This window comes from Oncorhynchus nerka, linkage group LG18, assembly GCF_034236695.1.
Source record: "Oncorhynchus nerka isolate Pitt River linkage group LG18, Oner_Uvic_2.0, whole genome shotgun sequence".
NCBI lineage: Eukaryota > Metazoa > Chordata > Actinopteri > Salmoniformes > Salmonidae > Oncorhynchus > Oncorhynchus nerka.
In genome coordinates this window covers 75532838-75546234 of record NC_088413.1, presented here as the reverse complement: position 1 = coordinate 75546234, position 13397 = coordinate 75532838, and positions in this window count along the sequence as shown.

Sequence of the window (13397 nt, the reverse complement as noted above, 5' to 3'; positions counted from 1 at the left end):
GGTAACCTGCCTAAATGATTACCGCCCTGTAGCACTCACGTCGGGAGACATTAAGTGCTTTGATTGGCTGATCATGGCTCACATAAACATCATGCCAGAAACCCTAGACCCACTCCAGATCCACAGATAACGCAATCTCAATCGCACTCCACACTGCTCTTTCCCACCTGGACAAAAGAAACACCTATGTGAGAATGCTGTTCATTGACTACAGCTCAGCGTTCAACACCATAGTGCCCACAAAGCTCATCACTAAACTAAGGACCCTGGGACTAAACACCTCCCTCTGCAACTGGATCCTGGACTTCCTGATGGGCCGCCCCCAGATCCTCAAAAAGTTCTACAGCTGCACCATCGAGAGCATCCTGACCGGTTGCATCACCGCCTGGTATGGCAACTGCTCAGCATCTGACTGTAAGGCGCAACAGAGGATAGTGCGTATGGCCCAGTACATCACTGGGGCCAAGCTTCCTGACATCCAGGACCTACACTACCATTCAAAAGTTTGGGGTCACTTATAAATGTCCTTGTTTTCCATGAAAACATGGCCTGCTCGCCTCCCTACCACTGAGGAAGTACAGTTCCCGCTCAGCCCAGTCAAAACTGTTCGCTGCTCTGGCCCCCCAATGGTGGAACAAACTCCCTCACGACGCCAGGACAGCGGAGTCAATCACCACCTTCCGGAGACACCTGAAACCCCACCTCTTTAAGGAATACCTAGGATAGGATAAAGTAATCCCTCTCACCCCCCCCCCCCCCCTTAAAAGATTTAGATGCACTACTGTTCCACTGGATGTCATAAGGTGAATGCACCAATTTGTAAGTCGCTCTGGATAAGAGCGTCTGCTAAATGACTTAAATGTAAAATGTAATGTAATGTGAAATGAGTTGCAAAATGAATAGGAAATATAGTCAAGATGTTGACAAGGTTATAAATAATGATTTTTAATTGAAATAATAATTGTGTCCTTCAAACTTTGCTTTCGTCAAAGAATCCTCAATTTGCAGCAATTACAGCCTTGCAGACCTTTGGCATTGTCACGCCCTGACCTTAGTTATCTTTGTTTCTTTATTATTTTGTTTAGGTCAGGGTGTGACAAGGGATGGTTTGTTGTGTTTTTGTACTGTCTAGGGGTTTTGTATGTTTATGGGGTTGTTTACAAGTCTAAGTGTTTTGTATGTCTATGGTTGCCTAGATTGGTTCTCAATTAGAGGCAGCTGTTTATCATTGTCTCTGATTGGGAACCATATTTAGGCAGCCATATTCCTTGGGTAATTCGTGGGTGATTGTCTATGTATTAGTTGCCTGTGTCTGCACTTATTCTATATAGCGTAATGTTCGTTTTGTTGTTTTTGTAAGTTTGTTGAAGTGTTCTTCGTTTCATTAAAATAGAAGATGTATTCACATCACGCTGCGCCTTGGTCTCATCCATACAACAAACGTTACAGAATCGCCCACCAAACAAGGACCAAGCAGCGTGATAAGGAGGAACAGCGATATCTGGAGAAGTGGACATGGGAGGAAATACTGGACGGAGAAGGACCCTGGGCACAGGCTGGGGAATATCGCCGCCCCAAGGCAGAGCTGGAGGCAGCGAAAGCTGAGCGGCGGCGATATGAGGCGGCAGCAAGACAGGCACGAGGGGCAGCCCCAAAAACATTTGGGGGAGGGGCCACACGGGGAGTGTGGCAAAGTTGGGTTGGAGACCTGAGCCCACTCCTCGTGCTTACCAGAAGAAGCGCAGTACTGGTTAGGCACCGTGTTATGCGGTCAAGCGCACGGTGTTGCCAGTGCGCGCTCACAGCCCGGTGGGCTATAGGCCAGCCCCCCGCAAGTGCCATGCGAGAGTGGGCATCCAGCCAGGGCGTGTTGTGCCGGCCCAGCGTGTTTGGTCTCCGGTACGCCGTTTCGGCCCAGGGTATCCTGCGCTGGCTCTGCGTGCTGTGTCTCCAGGGTGCTGGGAGGGTGCAGTGCGTTCTATGCCTGCGCTCCGCCCCTGCCGGGCGAATGTGGGTATTGAGCCTAACGGAGAGGTGCGAGTGGTAGGCACCAGATCTCCAGTGCTCACCCACAGCCCGGTTCAACCTGTGCCTGCACTCTGGATGGTCCGGGCTAAAATGGTGATCCAACCGAGAGGAGTGGTGCCAAGGCTGCGCACCAAAGCACCCCCACAGCCCGGTCCATCCGGTGCCTCTTCCAAGCACCAGGCCTCCTGTAGGTCTCCCCAGCCTGGTGGGTCCTGTGGCAGCCCCACGCACCAGGCTGTCTCTCCGTCTCCTCCCTCCAGGTCCGCCCGCCTGTCCGGCGCTGTCAGAGTCTCCCGCCTGTCCAGAGGCGCCATTCACTCCAGACTCGACCATCAGTCCAGAGGCGCCACTCACTCCATACTCGACCATCAGTCCAGTGGCGTCCTCTAGTCCGGGGTCGGTGGTGAGGGTTCCCGCTCCGGAGACATTACGTAAGTGGGCCGAGTCAGAAGGGGAGCGGGGTCCACGTCCCTCACCAGAAGCGCCACCACGGAGTAAAGCCCACCCAGACCCTCCTGTATCGGTTTAGGTTGGCAGCCGGGAGTCCGCACCTTTGGGGGGGGGGGGGTTACTGTCACCCCCTGACCTTAGTTATCTTTGTTTCTTTATTATTTTGTTTAGGTCAGGGTGTGACAAGGGGTGGTTTGTTGTGTTTTTGTCCTGTTTAGGGTTTTTGTATGTTTATGGGTTGTTTACAAGTCTAAGTGTTTTGTATGTCTATGGTTGCCTAGATTGGTTCTCAATTAGAGGCAGCTGTTTATCATTGTCTCTGATTGGGAACCATATTTAGGCAGCCATATTCCTTGGGTAATTCGTGGGTGATTGTCTATGTATTAGTTGCCTGTGCCTGCACTTATTCTATATAGCGTAATGTTCGTTTTATTGTTTTTGTAAGTTTGTTGAAGTGTTCTTCGTTTCATTAAAATAGAAGATGTATTCACATCACGCTGCGCCTTGGTCTCATCCATACAACGAACGTGACAGGCATTCTAGTTGTCAATTTGTTGAGGTAATCTGAAGAGATTTCACCCCATGTCCCTTGATGGGCCCTTCCTACATAACATACGGTCAAGCTGCTCCCACAACAGCTCAATAGGGTTGAGATCCGGTGACTGTGCTGGCCACTCCATTATAGACAGAATACCAGCTGACTGCTTCTTCCCCAAATAGTTGTTGCATAGTTTGGAGCTGTGCTTCGGGTCATTGTCCTGTTGTTGGAGGACATTGGCTCCAATTAAGCGCTGTCCACAGGGTATGGTGTTGCAAAATTATTGTGAGTGATAGCTTTCCTTCTTCATGATCCTTTTTACCCTGTACACATCTCCCACTTTACCACCACTAAAGCCCCCCCAGGCCATCACATTGCCTCCACCATGGTTAATAGATGGTGTCAAGCACTCCTCCAGCATCTTTTGACTTTTTTCTGCATCTCAAGAATTTTATTCTTTGTGATCTGAACACCTCAAACTTAGATGTGTCTGTCCATAACACTTTTTTTTTCCAATCTTCCAGAGTCTGTTCTTTTTCCATCTTAATATTTTCTTTTTTTGGGCCAGTCTGAGATATGTATTTTTCTTTGCAACTCTGCCTAGAAACCAGCATCCCAGAGTTGCTTCTTCACTGTTGACGTTGAGACTGGTGTTTTGGAGTACAATTTAATGAAGCTGCCATTTGAGGACTTGTGAGGCGTCTGTTTCTCAAACTAGACACTAATGTACTTGTCCTCCTGCTCAGTTGTGCACCGGGGCCTCCCACTCTTTATATTCTGGTTAGGGCAAGTTTGCACTGTTCTGTGAAGGGAGTAGTACACAGTGTTGTACGAGATCTTCAGTTTCTTGGCAATTTCTCGCATGGAATAGCCTTCATTTCTCAGACAAAAATAGACTGAAGAGTTTCAGAAGAGAGTTATTTGTGTCTGGACATTTTGAGCCTATAATCGAACCCACAAATGATAATTCTCCAGATGCTCAACTAGTCTAAAGAAGGCTAGTTGTATTGCTTCTTTAATCAGGACAACAGTTTTCAGCTGTGCTAACATAATTGCAAAAGGGTTTAAAATGATAAACTTTGATTCGCTAACACAACGTGCCATTGGAACACAGGAGGGATGGTTGCTGATAATGGGCCTCTGTACATCTATGAAGATATTTCATAAAAAGATCAGCCGATTCCAGCTACAACAGAAATTTACAACATCAACACTTCTTTGGGATAGGGGGCAGTATTTTCATGTCCGGCTGAAAAGTGTGCCCAAAGTAAACTGCCTGCTACTCAGGCCCAGAAGCTAGGATATATATATTATTAGTATAGTTGCATGGAAAACACTCTGAAGTTTCTAAACCTGTTTGAATGATGTCTGTGAGTATAACAGAACTCATATGGCAGGCGAAAACCTGAGAAAAATCCAATCAGGAAGTGGGAAATCTGAGGTTAGTAGTTTTTCAAGTGATTGTCTATCCAATATCCAGTGTAAATGGGGTTAGATTGCACTTCCTACGGCTTCCAGTAGATGTCAACAGTCTTTAGAAAGTTGTTTCAGGTTTCTATTGTGAAAGGGGTCAGCCTGAAAGCCATTAGTTGTGGCCGTGAGCGCGACGGTCGTTCACTTTCCTTTCTAATGACAACGGAATTGTCCAGTTAGAATATTATTGAAGATTTATGATAAAAACATCCTAAAAATTGATTATACACATTGTTTGACATGTTTCTACGAACTTTAATGGAACTTTTTAGACTTTTCGTCTGGACTTAGTGCCCGCGCTGTGTGCATTTGGATTAGTGAACTAAATGCGCGAACAAAAAGGAGTTATTTGGACATAAAGATGGACTTTATCAAACAAAGCAAACATTTATTGTGGAACTGGGATTCCTGGGAGTGCATTCCGATGAAGATCATCAAAGGTAAGTGAATATTTATAATGCTATTTCTGACTTTTGTTGACTCCACAACTTGGTGGGTAACTGTATGGATTGTTTTGGTGGCTGAGCGCTGTACTCAGATTGTCGCATGGTGTGCTTTCGCCGTAAAGCTTGAAATCTGACACAGCAGTTGCATTAAGGAGACGTTTATCTTTAATCCTATGTATAACACTTGTATCTTTCATCAAAGTTTATGATGAGTATTTTTGTAAATTGATGTGGCTCTCTGCAAATTCACTGGATGTTTTGGAGGCAAAACATTACTGAACATAACGTGCCAATTTAAACTGAGATTTTTGGATATAAATATGAACTTTATCGAACAAAACATACATGTATTGTGTAACAAAGTTCTATGAGTGTCATCTGATGAAGATCATCAAAGGTTAGTGATTAATTTTATCTTTATTTCTGCTTTTTGTGACTCCTCTCTGGAAAATGGCTGTATGTTTTTTGTGACTAGGCGCTGACCTAACATAATCGCATGGTATGCTTTCGCTGTAAAGCCTTTTTGAAATCGGACACTGTGGTTGGATTAACAAGAAGTTTATCTTTAAAATGGTGTATAATACATGTATGTTTGAGGAATGTTAATTATGAGATTTCTGTTGTTTGATTTTGGCGCCCTGCAATTTCACTGGCTGTTGTCAAATCGATCCCGTTAACGGGATTTGATCCCTAAGAAGTTTTAACAATGTGTCTATACTGTATTTCGGATCAATTTGATGTTATTTTAATGGACAAAAAAAATAGCTTTTCTTTCAAAAACAAGGACATTTCTAAGTAACCCCAAACTTTTGAACAGTAGTGTGTGTACTAGGAAGTGTCAGAGGAAGGCCCAAATAATTGTCAAAGACTCCAGTCACCCAAGTCATAGACTGTTCTCTAGGACCCAAAGGCTCCTCAACAGCTTCTACCCCCAAGCCATAAGACTTCTGAACAACTAATCAAATGGCCTCCCGGACTATTTACATTTAGTTTTTACACGGATGCTACTCAATGTTTGTTATCTATGCATAGTCACTTTACAAATGACCTCGACTAACCTGTACCCCTGCCTATTGACTCGGTACCGGTACCCCCTGTATATAGCCTCCTTATTGTTATATATTTCTTGAATTGCATTGTTGGTTAAGGGCTTGTAAGTAAGCATTTCACGTTAAGGTCTACTACACCTGTTGTATTCGGCGCAAGTGACAACTAAATTTGATTTCATTTCCTGTATTTTTGTAAGTAATTAAACTGGAATATGGTGAAGTATAAGCAACTAGCGTAAATCAATGGATCTTTGATTTGATTTAATTCAATGCCATTCCATCACAGAATCCTCCATTTAATGCATCTTCTACCCTGCACAAAACAAATTCATGCTGGTAATATAAGATATTCAGAACTTCTCTTCTATATTCCATTTAATGCATCTTCTACCCTGCACAAAACAAATTCATGCTGGTAATATAAGCTATTCAGAACTTCTCTTCTATATTCCATTTAATGCATCTTCTACCCTGCACAAAACAAATTCATAGTGGTAATATAAGCTATTCAGAACTTCTCTTCTATATTCCATTTAATGCATCTTCTATCCTGCACAAAACAAATTCATGCTGGTAATATAAGCTATTCAGAACTTCTCTTCTATATTCCATTTAATGCATCTTCTACCCTGCACAAAACAAATTCATAGTGGTAATATAAGATATTCAGAACTTATCTTCTATATTCCATTTAATGCATCTTCTACCCTGCACAAAACAAATTCATGCTGGTAATATAAGCTATTCAGAACTTCTCTTCTATATTACGTTTCGTGCATATTTTTCTCACTGCCAATTGCTTATGCAAAACGTCACCAAATAGATGCAATATTGAAAAATACTTTGGTTACAAATATAACTGGGTGTGCAGAGCCGTGGCGGAGTGGTAACACTCCCCGCCCTCAATACCTATGCGACTCCTCGCCAGAGACCGAGGTTCAAACCTTCAGCCGACCCTTCCAACTTTCTCTCCTCTCTACCTCCAGTGGCACCTTGTATGGCAATTAAAGTCTCTGTCTGACCACATACCATAGAATAACAATTGTGATGCATAATTTCCATGGTTTACTATTAATTGCCATGGTAATTTAGAATGTTCAGTCAAAGAGCATTATGGGTCATGTAGTTATTCCAAAAGTATAGTTTTAAACATGGGTTTTGAGTAAGGTTTATTTGATCTGATCTTGTAGGCTATATATTTGCAGTTAAAAGATGAATTACAGTATACTGACAATAATACAAAATTACAAAAATACAAAAAGGATGATGGCCTTCAACAAATCTTTCATTTTAACAAATCTTTCATTGAGTTAATTATTTACAATAGATAGACTTTACTAAATAACTTAAACTTTAATCCTCATCTAACAACATAACTCTGGCCCTTGAAAAAAGGCAAGATTGCATAGGCATAATTTAACAGCAAAAACTGGCCTATGCATCACAATGTAGCTTCACAGTACATGGACACCATGTATAAACAGAAATAGAATTTCTCTTCAATTCTAATTCTAAATGTGTCAGGTCTCATACTCCACTGACAATCCACATTTATTTTCAGTGTAGCACTTTGTCTGTACAGAAAATAAATTCTCAAAAATTGGATTATTCTGTTCAAATGTTTTATCTCTCGATCTGATGCTAATATTCTCAGCTTCGGAGCATTTAAAAAAACATCTCTGTCCAATTGGTCCAATTGATCATGGCACTTGTTACTTTCTCTTCGAAATTCAATGATTCAATAGGCTGTGCCTCTTTAAAGCCCAAAATAAAGAAAATAGGTTCAAAATTGTAGGATGCAAATCTACCACCAGTTAGTGTCTTACGGTAATATATACAGATTTTTTAAAAACACAACGTGCAACAAAATGTCAAATTCTCTAAAACGACATGGAGGCGGCTTATGGTAAAGAAATTAACATTCAATTCTCTGGCAACAGCTCTGGTGGACATTCCTGCAGTCAGCATGCCAATTGCACACTCCCTCAACTTGAGACCTCTGTGGCATTGTGTTGTGTGACAAAACTGCACATTACAGAGTGGTCTGTTATTGTCCCCTGCACAAGGTGCACCTGTGCAATGATTATGCTATTCAATCATCTTCTTGATATGCCACACCTGTCATGTGGATAGAGTATCTTGGCAAAGGAGAAATGTTCACTAACAGGAATGCAAACAAATTTGTTGTGCCGTGGCGGAGATCTTTGTGGGCTATACTCTGCCTTGTCTCAGGATGGTAAGTTGGTGGTTGAAGATATCCCTCTAGTGTTGTGGGGGCTGTGCTTTGGCAAAGTGGGTGGGGTTATATCCTGCCTGTTTGGCCCTATCCGGGGGTATCATCGGATGGGGCCACAGTGTCTCCTGACCCCTCCTGTCTCAGCCGCCAGTATTTATGCTGCAGCAGTTTGTGACGGGGGGGCTAGAGTCAGTCTGTTATATTTGGAGTACTTCTCTTGTCTTATCCGGTGTCCTGTGTGAATTTAAGTATGCTCTATCTAATTCTCTATTTCACTCTTTCTCTCTCTCGGAGGACCTGAGCCCTAGGACCATGCCTCAGGACTACCTGGCATGATGACTCCTTGCTGTCCCCAGTCCACCTGGCCGTGCTGCTGCTCCAGTTTCAACTGTTCTGCCTCTGGCTATGGAACCCTGACCTGTTCACCAGACGTGCCACCTGTCTCAGACCTGCTGTTTTCAACTCTCTAGAGACAGCAGGAGCGGTAGAGATACTGTTAATGATCGGCTATGAAAAGCCAACTGACATTTACTCCTGAGGTGCTGACTTGTTGCACCCTCGACAACTACTGTGATTATTATTATTTGACCATGCTGGTCATTTATGAACATTTGAACATCATGGCCATGTTCTGTTATAATCTCCACCCGGCACAGCCAGAAGAGGACTGGCCACCCCTCATAGCCTGGTTCCTCTCTAGGTTTCTTCCTAGGTTTTGGCCTTTCCATGGAGTTTTTCCTAGCCACCGTGCTTCTACACCTGCATTGCTTGCTGTTTGGGGTTTTAGGCTGGGTTTCTGTACAGCACTTTGAGATATCAGCTGATGTAAGAAGGGCTATATAAATACATGTGCTTAGATTTGTGCACACCATTTGAGAGAAATTAGAAATTAGCTTTTTGTGAGTATGGAAATATTGTAGGATCTTTTATTTCAGCTCATTAAACATGGGACCAACAATTTACATGTTGAGTTTATATTTGAGTTCCGTCTAGATTGTCCATTTTGCGAACAAAATGAACCTTCTAGTTGATCCAATCTTCCAGCTATTATTCAACTCTCTAACCTCTAGTTGTCTAGGCTTATTTTTTTATCGATGTAGTTCTGTCCTTGAGCTTTTCTTGTCTATTATGGTTCCATGTTTTGTGTTGACCCCAGGAAGAGTAGCTGCTGCTTTTGCAACAGCTAATGGGGATCCTAATAAAATACCAAATATCCCAAACTCGGTCCTGGGGCCACCCCTGGATACACATTTTGGTTTTTGCCCTAGCAATAAACAGCTGATTCAAATAACCAAAGCTTGATGAGTTGGTTATTTTAATCAGCTGTGTAGTGCTATAGCAAAAACCAAAATGTGCAGGACCGAGTTTGGGAGACCTTTGGTCTAAGCTACCTACTTCCCTCTGAGCAAGAACCACACTGTAATAAGCAAAACCCTTGCATCTACACAATGAACTAACAATATAGCCTATTTTATGACATGGGTGTAAAAGTCTGAATTTGGTGTACTTTTGCCCCCATGTGGTGATTTGTAGCTTGCCATTCGTTTACTTTAGTTGTGTATGCAATGTAATAAGGGCTTTTGCCATGTCAGCAGCTATCCTAAAAATTATAACAATTCAGTTCATGATTTGGGGAGGAGGGGGGCAATAGCTCAATGAAACATTATTTTGTGAAACACTTATTTTATGTACTTAAAATAAAATAAAGGCAGAGGATAGAAAAAATATATAAATCATGTTTGTGGCAAGGAGAAACAGCAATTACTTCACATTTTACATATTGTTGTCTCTCCCTCCTCCATGTTATCTCCCTCTTACACTTTGGCGCCTTTGAGCTTTTATCTTCTCTCATATTACAAAAGCCTTTGACCAGCTCCTTCTCCAAGTCCATCTCTCAGCAGTCTGCAACAGAGAAAGCACACTGGCTACCATTACTCAAGTTCCACTTGCAAGTGCTCAAATCATGGATTGTCAGCTTGTTTCCACTACTCCTTCAACTCCTATTTCTGACCTCTCTGCTCTCATGAAATGACTCAGCCCTGCCTGATCCAGATGGCTGAAGGCAGTTTGAATCTCAACAGTCTCAAAATGAATCACCCTGCTCTTTGCTCTGGAAAAGTGCTACCCTATCAACCGTTAATGAACAGTCCAACTCCCCCAGATAGGCCACATAGCAACCGTTACTTTTTACTGTAATGTTTTGAAAGACTTCCAAGACAATTCAACCAAGCCACTTACCCTACTTTGACCCATCTCATAGCAAAGGGTCTGAATACTTATGTAAATAAGGTATTTGTTTATTTATTTTGCCGGTATTTCTAAAAAAAAAAACTGTTTTTGCTTCGACATTATGGGGTATTGTGTGTAGATTGATTGAGGATTTTTAAAAAGTGTTTTACTTATATAAATGTCATTAAGTATAATACATTTAGTATCCATAGAAACATGTACATTTTCCATGCACCCACATTTTTGTCAATCACAGCCTCAGATAGGTGTGATGTGAGTGACAAGTAGTTTTTGCAGATCCGTTTTCGGTAACCTCTTTAATCATCTTTCCAACATCATACATTTCTGAAACCCTCAAGATGTTTCCTAATCACACAACAAGGACACATGTTTATCATATTCACAAGAGGCATGCCACTCATTTGTGTACACTGAGACAAAGCCATATTTTCAGTGCGCATTTTGATAAACTTGGACAGCAGGTTAGATAAACTGGGATGGTCTTAATAGTACTGATGGTCTTCATAGTAATGATAATTACATTTTGTGTGATTAGGAAACATATTGAAGATTTGAGAAATGCATCCCGTGTTAGGCTGCATAGATGTCAAAAGAGGTTACAGAAGACAGGAAATGCAAAGTGTCCCACTTTTTCTGAATTCCCCCGGCTATAGTTCTGCTTGGTGCAAGATAGCAGTACTCCAAGAACCAGAGCCCTGTCTAATCTAATTACAGGGTCCCTAATGTAAACTGGAACTCTTTCCTACATTGGAAAAGCATATAAGACTGTTCCACTTTAGCTACTCCTTGCTGTTCTTTCTACATTAAAAATATGGTTGGTAATGCGGGATTACAAAATTGAAACATAATATTGGCAACTTTTGTATTTTGATGTACCAGTACACAGTATGCATATTTACATCACAATTTTTTTCCCAGTGCAATATTTCTGACCTTTTTATAAATTTAACATCAAAACAGAAAAAAAAGCTGTTACGGATTTTACCATGGGCTACGCAGGGTGAGCGCTCTGTTAGAGGCTTGTAATCACCCCCTTTATGTCGCAACAGTTAAATGATGTAATTTTGATCATGTGGTTCCTCTGCAAGGGAACAACAACAGTTGTGATTTTCAATTGTCAGACTAAGAAATAAAACACGTCAGGATTAAATTGTCCCACTTTTCATGATGTCCCACTTTTTCTGAATTCACCATACTGTATGTCCATGGCCCTTTAAGAAACTCCATGTTTTCGCAACATGTGATACGTCAACATTAAAAAAATGACGATGACGATGTTATGTAAAAAAAAATATTTAAAAAAAGGAAAAGAAACTCCGAAGTGAATCGAGGTCCATGTAGCCTACCGTCCGCAGGTAAGTGCTCTCCTTTCATATCTTCTTTCTCCGGCGATGGTTACGGCAGTGACTAGTGTTATTGAGGTCGATATCCGTAGCCGCCTCGCAGTTTGAGGGTCTGTAACTGGATGAAACTAGATCCATTTGCAACTGTACAATACGTGTTTCATATCTACATGCGGAGTCTCATACACCTGACATGTCTTAATAAATATCGCACTTTTGGGGGGGATTTTCCTGCAATCAACTGTGTTTGACGCCTCATGCGCAGTGTTCGGGCGGAGTTACCACGACTGGCGTTTGAGTGGCTGGCGAGAACAGAAAGTCCAGTGACATCAAGTCCTTTGGAGTAGGCTAGAGGATGGACACATACAGTTGAAATCGGAAGTTTACATACACCTTAGCCAAATACATTTAAACTCCGTTCTTCACAATTCCTGACATTTAATCCTAGTAAAAATCCTTGTCACCATCAGTTAGGATCACCAGTTTATTTTAAGAATGTGAAATGTCAGAATAATATTAGTGATTTATTTCAGCTTTTATTTCTTTCATCACATTCCAACTGGGTCAGAAGTTTACATACACTCAATTAGTATTTGGTAGCATTTCCTTTAAATTGTTTAACTTGGCCAAACGTTTTCGGTAGTCTTCCACCACCTTCCCACAATAAGTTGGGTGAATTTTGGCCCATTCCTCCTGACAGAGCTGGTGTAACTGAGTTCGGTTTGTAGGATCCTTGCTCGCAAATTATTTTTCAGTTCGGCCCACAAAGTTTCTATCGGATTGACGTGATGGCCACTCCAATACCTTGACTTTGTTGTCCTTAAGCCATTTGATGTCTTGATGTTGCTTCAATATTTACACAATTTTCCTGCTTCGTGAAGCCATCTATTTTGTGAAGTGCACCAGTCCGTCCTGCAGCAAAGCACCCACACAACATGATGCTGCCACCCCCGTGCTTCACGGTTGGGATAGTGTTCTTCGGCTTGCAAGCCTCCCACTTTTTCCTCCAAACATAATGATGGTAATTATGGCCAAACAATTCTATTTTCGTTTCATCAGACCAGAGGACATTTCTCCAAAAAGTACGATCTTTGTCCCCATGTGCAGTTGCAAACCGTATTCTGGCTTTTTTATGGTGGTTTTGGAGCAGTGGCTTCTTCCTTGCTGAGTGGCCTTTCAGGTTATGTCAATATAGGACTCGTTTTACTGTGGATATATACTTTTATACCTGTTTCCACCAGCATCTTCACAAGGTCCTTTGCTGTTGTTCTGGGATTGATTTGCACTTTTCGCACCAAGGTACGTTCATCTCTAGGAGATGGAACGCGTCTCCTTCCTGAGCGGTATGATGGCTGCGTGGTCCCATGGTGTTTATACTTGCATACTATTGTGTGTACAGATGAACGTGGTACCTTCAGGTGTTTGGAAATTGCTCCCAAGGATGAACCAGATTTGTGGACATCTACAATTTTTTTCTAAGGTCCTGTCTGATTTCTTTAGATTTTCCCATGATGTCAAGCAAAGAGGCACTGAGTTTGAAGGTAGGCCTTGAAATATATCCACAGGTACACCTCCAATTGACTC